This window comes from Octodon degus, unplaced genomic scaffold, assembly GCF_000260255.1.
Source record: "Octodon degus isolate 3935 unplaced genomic scaffold, OctDeg1.0 scaffold00007, whole genome shotgun sequence".
Taxonomy (NCBI): Eukaryota; Metazoa; Chordata; class Mammalia; order Rodentia; family Octodontidae; genus Octodon; species Octodon degus.
The window spans coordinates 28,412,697-28,420,687 of record NW_004524583.1 but is presented as its reverse complement, the minus strand read 5'-3'; the positions used below and the strand labels follow the sequence as shown (position 1 = coordinate 28,420,687).

Sequence of the window (7,991 nt, the reverse complement as noted above, 5' to 3'; positions counted from 1 at the left end):
TGTAAAGCATTCCAACAAAGGGTTTTAATGTAGACCTTTCTTTGCACCCATGCTGTTGATTGCTAAATGTAATAGTCTGATCATGACGCTGAATAAATGTCTTTTTTAAATGTGGTATGTAAAGTTAGTCTACTCTGAAGCCATCTTGGTTAACATCCCCAACAGTGTGAAGTTAGAATTCCTTTAGGGTGATGCCAGGTTCCATTTAAAATTTCTTTACAATTTCTCGGTTAAAGAAGTCATTGTCTTCAGAAACCCTGGTATAGTAGAACTGACAGTTACTGTTGTGACCTCTGATTTTGACCATTGAAAAGGTCACCCAAGCAAACAGTCAGCTACTTGGTTATAAAAATGATTGTTGGCACATCCTATATATCTAAATTGAATAATGGTACCAGATACAATGATAGATGGGATTGAAGCTGTGTATCATCCATTATCATATGTAATCAATAAACGATTTAATTCTCTTGAATGGAAAAAAAAAATCTACCAACAAGGAAAAGCCCAGATCCTGATGGATTCACAGATGAATTCTACAAGAAATTTAGAGAAGATGTAATGCCAACTTTTCTCAAATTCATCAATGAAATTGAAAGAGAAGTAATTCTCCCTAACACCTTCCTGGAGGAAAGACTTACTTTCATTCCAAAACCAGAATATGATCCAACTAAAAAAACAAAACAAAACAAAACAAAAAAAAACCCTACAGGCCAATTACTCCAATGAATATAGACACAAAGTTTTTCAATAAAATACTAGCAAACAGACTACAACAAATAGTCAAGAAGACCATACATTATGATCAAGTGGGATTCATTCCAGAAATGCAGGGATGGTTCAAAACATGCATATCTATAAATGTAATACATCACATCAGTAGAACCAGAAGAAAAAACACAGTTCAACTCAATAGGTAAAAAGGTTCTTTTTCTCTGTATTTAGTACAAGATCTAGAGGGTTTTGCTACACAGATCGGACTTATAGTGATCCTTCCTGTTTTTCAGTCTCCCAGGTGCTGGGATTACAGGTGCACACCACCATGCCCAGTCTCAATGCACCCTCGAGGTGGGGCCAGCATGGCAGGCCGGGGATCGAATCCCTGGGCACTGCATCTCCCTAAGCAGGTACTTTAATCTGCTGAGCTCTCTGGCCAGCGCAGAAAAAAAAATTTGACAAAGTACAACATGCATTCGTGATAAAAAAAAAAAAAAACCTAGAGAGAATTGGGATAGTCTATATCTCAATATGATAAAAGCCATCCATGAGAAACCAACAGCCAGTATCATACTAAATGGGCAAACACTGAAGGCCTTCACTTTGAACTCAGGAACAACATAAGGATGTCTCCATTCCTAATCAATATAGTTCTGGAAATGTTAGAGCAATTAGACAAGAGAGACAAGTAAAAAGGAACGATGATTAGAAAAGAAGTAAAATTATCATTATTTGCAAAAGACATGATACTCTACGTAGAGGATCCTGAAAACTCCACCAAGTATCTTGTAGATTTAATCACCAAATTCAGCAGTGTAGCAGAATACAAAATCAACATCCAAAAATCAGTAGCAATTTTGTACACAAAAGATGCATACAATGGGGCCGGGGAGATGGCTCACTGGAATAAGCGCTTCCCTGGCAAGCGCAGGGGCCTGAGTTCAATCCCCAGTTCTGAAAAAAAAAAAAAAAAAAAAAAAAAAGATGCATACATTGAAAGAGAAATTAGGGAAATTATGCCTTTTATAATACCATGAAAAAAAATGAAGTACTTAGGAATCAATCTCACTAAGGACATAAAAGATGTATACAGTGAAAATTATGCTACTCTGAGAAGAGATTGAAGAGGCTTTGAGAAAATGGAAAAATATTTTATGCTCCTGGATAAGAAAAACCAACATTGTGAAAATGGCCATATACCCAAAATTGCTATAGAGATTCAATGCAATCCCAATTAAAATACCATTAGTATACTTCCCAGAGCTACGGAAAACTTTCCTCAAATACATTTGGAAGCAGAAGAGACCCAGAATATCAAATGCAATCCTGGGAAACAAAGGAAAGACAGGAGATATCACAGTCCCTGACCAGAAATTATACTGTAAAGCTACTGTGATAAAATCAGCGTGGTACTGGCATAGAGACAGAGATAAGGATCAGTGGCACAGATTAGAAGATGCAGACACAAGTACAAACATACTTAGACATTGTATCTTTGATAAAGGGGATAAATACGCTCACTGGAAGAAAGATAGCCTGTTTAATAAATGGTGCTGGAAAAACTGGCTTTCCACATTCCAAAGGTTGAAAGTAGACCCATGCTTATCACCATGCACAAAGATACTTTCAAAATAAATCAAAGATTTAAATATTGAAAGAGAAACACTAAATCTTGTGGAGAAAAATGTAGGTAGAAATCTCAAAGACATAGGGGTAGGTAGAAAGTTCATGAACGAAAACCAAACTGCATGGGAAATATACTTCAAAGAATCAACAACTGGGATCTCATGTTTTTGAATATTTCAAAGCAAATCTCCCACAGAGTGAAAAGGAAACCAACAAACTTGCAAAATATTATAGCTGACTGTCCCTCAAACAAAGAACTTCTATCTAGAACATACAAAGAATAATAATAGTAATAAAATCAGGACCCTAAATTGGGAGACCCATTTGGAAAATGGGCATCTGAGATGAATATACACTTCTCAGAGGAAGAAATACTAAGGGCGAGTAAATATATGAAAAAATGTTCAATGTCATTAGTCATTTGAGAAATGCAAATAAAAACAGCCCTGAGATTCCATCTTACCCCAGAAAGAATGGCTAACATCAAGAAGTCAGCCAATAACAAATGCTAGAGAGACTGTGGAGAAAAAGGAACCCCTTTCCACTGCTGGTGGGAGTGCAGACTGGTACAACCACTATGGAAAGTGGTGTGGAGTTTCTTTCAAAAGCTAGGATTGGAGATCCCATTCAAGCCTCGCTATTCCCCTAAGTTCTTTTCCAGAAGAACTGAAAACCTTGTAACACAGTGATATATGGCACTCATGATGTTACAACAGCGCAGTTTGTTATAGATAAATCCTAGAAACAACCCAGATGCCCAACTATAGAATGAATAAGGAAGATGTGGTATTTTTACATAATGGAGTATTATAAAACGGGATAAATTTGAGTCTTTTGTTGGTAAATGTATGCAGCTAGAAAACATATTCTAAAGTGAAATAAATCAGACCCACATGTGCAAACATTGTATTGTCTTCTTAGTGTGAGAACCTGAAAGAGAAAATGAAATCTGAACAGTACAACAGATATTGGGAAAAGGAAATGAATTTTTTCAAAAGGAAAAAGTTACTGACTTCAGGAGAAGGACAGGAGAGTGGGGAAAAGAGATTTATCTACGTATGTAAGCAGGATAGTTTGGACAACTGTACTGTGCATTTCTACTGATCTATGGAAAGAAGCAGTTAATGCTTTAATTTGTTTCATCTTCTTTTTTCAATTGTTTATACTTTTTTTCTTCTTAATTTCTTACACATTTCTTTTTTTCTTCTTGGAATTTTACATGCATATATCTGGTAATTTGATTAACTTGTTGAAAGAATACACTGTTACAACAAATTCTGTGAAACTCATATTACTTTGTTAAGTGAAAATCTATATCACTTGTAACTTTTTCTTTTAATTATAATTTGTAATATTTAAAAATAAATCAACAAGTTATAAGGATTCAAACCAAAGAAAACAAGAAAGTGTGAATAAAAAGAAAAAAAATTAAACATTAACTGCACCTTTCAAAAGACCAGCAGACTTCGACATTACAGTTATATAAACTATCATGCATATATACATAAATACATCTTTTCCTCTTCTTTCATCGTTTTCTCATCCCAGTTTTTCCTTTCCATGGAACAAATTCTCTCCCTTTTACAGTATGTATAGTACCTCCAAGATTGTATTTACTGTTTCAGATTCTCACACTAGCATGTTTGCACATGTGTGTCTGATTGTTTTCACTAATCAATACAGTTTCTAGTTGCATCTATTTATCTATAAAAACCTTGAATTTTTCTTTTTTCTTTTATTTATTTATTTTTTAAGATTCTGAAAACCCTGTCACCTGCTTTATTTCTGGAGATGGGTAAAGGAATAAGAGAAAATGTTCACTTGAATTGAGGGGCAGCTACATTGGAAGCAACAGTAGCAACAATTTTAAGCCTTGGGGTTCCTCTGATCCATACAGGGAAATTTCCTTGCTTTAAGACTTGAGTTTAATTTTTCCCTACAGCAAGATCATCCATTTCTCCACTGGAATGAAAGAATAAAGAAACGAACTCAGTAGCACCAAACTAGGATTTAACACAGAAAACAGGATCAGGTTTATCTTTTCAAATGCAAATTTTTACTTTAAAATATCTTTATAAATCATAGTTGTCTTCCTTTTGATTGAATCCTTCTCCTTTCTGTAATAGAAGCCCCAGGAATCCAAACAGCATGTGCATTACTAATCAGATATACCATCCAGCTGCTCCTTCCATACTGGAATCTGATTACTAATGGACTAGACTCAGGGCTGCCCCAAGGGACAGGAAGCAGTCACTATGCTCTCAGGGAAAATGGATACTGCGGATGCCACCGGTTGTCGGACGCCCTCCCGTCCAGCAGGAAAGCACTCAACACGATTTGTGCGGCGGAAAGGCTTTAATCGTTCTCCTGAGTGGCGCGCCCCGAGAGAGCACAGTTCCTCTCTCCGTCCCTCTTCCTGTCTCCTCCCCCTCTCTCGCGGGGTGTCTCTTTTATATCACCATGCCATCCAATCGAGGGTTAACACGTATTGCAATATCATTGGTTACATTCTCAGGGGGCATCTTACATCATCACAGATGGAAAGTACAGCAAACGCGGAAGCAGGAAATGGGCGCCATCTTAGCATGCTCGATGGGAGGGGTAATCTAGCGCAGGCTCCGAGGGATGCAGCAGGCCTCGCCCCATGGTCTCTAGGAGGTTTGGTTCTGATGCCGCGATCCGCGGTGTGGGCTCTCCACAACCGGTCAGAGAGCCAGACACTGTACACTGGGTCTAGGATGACTTGCACACCCTGTTCACTGCGCAGATTCCGCCCACCACAGACAGGAGAATCTTGGAACACCAGTCTCACTCAATGATGCCGCATGTCTGTGCTCACATTAATTGAGAACAGGGTAAATATCATCCCCATCACAATTGGAATAAAGATGAAGTTGAGGGTCGTAACTTGCAGGAGGCAGCAGTCCTGGTCTGGATTGGTATGGACATCTTCATATTGAATGGGGGGCTGCAATTGCCCTCCACATTTGCTCTTTAATCTAGGAGACTGTTTTTTGAACTTGAAATTGAACTCCCACATTGGTTCCTGTCTGTTCCCAACAATCTTCCTGCACCAGAAAAGCAAGCATTTGTAATTCCTTAATGTGGTGGGGGTGCTTTCTGGAATGGCTGGATTCTTGGAGATGCGAGCAGCAAACGGTTCGTACATACGGTACAGAGATCGGATCACACACACGGAGACAGCGCAGCTTCTCCATGGATTCTGGTTGCAGGCGCAGAGGCAGAGAAGCATCTGGCATGTAGTGCCTTCGGTACACCCTGGTCCAAAAGGCAGCAGTGCAAGTGACAGTCCAGGCATTCTTACAAATCAGGGAAAGTCACAGTATCTTCAGGACGGATGTAAGAGGCCAGCAAGAGCCAGATATCTATGGGATACTCTTCTCCTCCAGCCCCATCTAGGCCTTCTTTGTATCTCTTGCTTTTCTTCTTTCTGGAGATGGTCCTCTCCTGGATGCTTTCCTCCTGGGCTTCCATCTCATCACTACCATCATTGATGTCACAGGAGGGTTCACCAGCCCCAGAAAAGCCTGCCTCTGCAGGAAGCTGGGATGCTTCCAAGCCACACAGAGACTTTACATCCTGCTGAACAGCATTGGCCATGGCTTTCTTAATCCGTCCAGACTGCATGACTGCCGGATCCCAGTTGGCATAATCCGCCATGGTCACTCTCCCGGAGCAGGCGTCGTGGGCCCGAAACTTGAGTCGCTTTCCTCTCTTAGGCATGGTTGTTGTGCCGGGGTGAGGCTGGGAGTTTTTCTTTTTTATAGCTGAATAATATCTCATGTAAAAGTACCACATATTTTTATCCATTCCTCAGTTGATGGGCATTTGGTGTTTTTTCAGATTTAGCTATGACATATTTCATATATATAATTTTTTTTCTGTATTTAGGACAGGGTCTACAGGGTTTCACTATGTAGATTGGACTCTTAGAGATTCTCCTGTTTTCAGCCTCCCAAGTGCTGAGATTACAGGCGTGCACCACCATGCCCAGTCTCAATCGCTGTCTCATGGCACCCCGGGGACCTGTGTGGGGCTGGCATGGCAGGCCTGGGGATCGAACTCCCAGCCCCTGTGTCTGCCTAAGCAGGTGCTTTAATCTGCTGAGCTATCAGGCCAACCCTTCGGGTGTGCATATATTGCTGGTATGATTTCAATTCTTCTGGAAAAATACTTAGGAGGGGAATAGCTGGCTAAATGGGACCATCAATTCTAGCTTTTTGAGGAATCTCCATTTGATTTCCAAAATGGTTTTGCCAGCCTGCACTCCCACCTACAGTGCAGAATCTCTCCTTTTCCCCCACAGCCTCTCCAGCATTTGTTATTGGTTGACTTCTTGATGATAGCCTTTCTTTCTTGGGTAAAATGGTATCTGACTGTTGTTTTAACTTGTGTCTCTCAAATGACCAATGATGTTGAAGTTTTTATGTATACTTATTTGCCATTTTTATCTCTTCATTTGTGAAGTATAAATTCACTTCAGATACCCATTTTTTGATTGGTTCTTTGAATTTTGGAGGCCTGATATTTTTTAGTTCTTTATATGTTCCAGATAGAAGCCCTTTGTCTGAGGGAGTGTCAGCTATAATTTTTTCCCAATTTGTGGATTTTCTTTTTACTCTGTTGGTGATTTCTTTTGATATGCAGGAACTTTTCAAAAAGAAAAAAATACTCAGACTGGCAAGATACTCAGTGGACTAAAGCACCTGCTTTAACAAGCACAGGGACCAGGGCTTGATCCCTGGCCCCACGTGCCACACTGGTCCTATGCCTGGGGTACACTGAGCCAGGGAATGAGTCCAGGTGGTGAGGACCACCTGTAATCCCAGCCTTGGGGAGGCTGAAACAGGAGGATCACTACAAGCCTGAGTTGTGTAGTGAGACCCTGTACCAATTACATAAATTTACAAAGAGATGAAATCCCAGTTTTTGATTCTTTGAAGTAATTCCTGTGATTTCATTTTTCTTCATAAACTACCTACTGCAGTATCTTTAAGTTTTCTACCTACATCCTCCCCCAGAAGATTTAGTGTTTAAATTTTAATATGTAAACCTTTAATCTATTTTGACTGTACTTTTGTGCATGTTGAGAGGCACGGGTCTATTTTTAGCCATTGACATGTGGAAAACCAGTTTTTTTTTTTTTTTTTCAAAACCATTTATTAAAAAGGTTTTCTTTCTTCTAGTTCACATGTTTGGCCCCTTTATAAAAAAATAAGGTGGCTGAGTGTGTTTTTAGTTGTGTCTGCATCTTCTAATTTATTCCATTGATCCTCAGTTCTAGTTTTTGTTTGTTTGTTTGTTTGCTTTTGGGTTTTGTTTTGTTTTTTTTTGTTTGTTTGTTTTTTGCCAGTTCCATGCTGATTTTATCACATTCGCTTTGTAGTATAATTTCAAGTTGAAGATTGTGACATCTCCAACTTTTCCTTTGTTGCCCAGGATTGCTTTTGGTATTCTAGGTCTTTTCTGCTTCCAGATGAATTTGAGGACTTTTTTCATCTGTGAGGTACATTAATGGTTTTAGTCAGCATTGTGTTGAATCTATATAACAATTGTGGGAGTATGGGTGTTTTAACAGTGTTGGTTCTTCCTATACATGAGCAAGGAATCTCTTTGGATTTTCTGAA

At 39.2% G+C, this 7,991-nt stretch overlaps 1 pseudogene; it reads right to left on the bottom strand.

Annotated features, from left to right (window-relative positions):
- Positions 1–6,087, bottom strand: part of LOC101568078 — a 14,724-nt pseudogene extending 8,637 nt beyond the window's left edge.
- Positions 6,088–7,991: the final 1,904 nt, after the last annotated feature.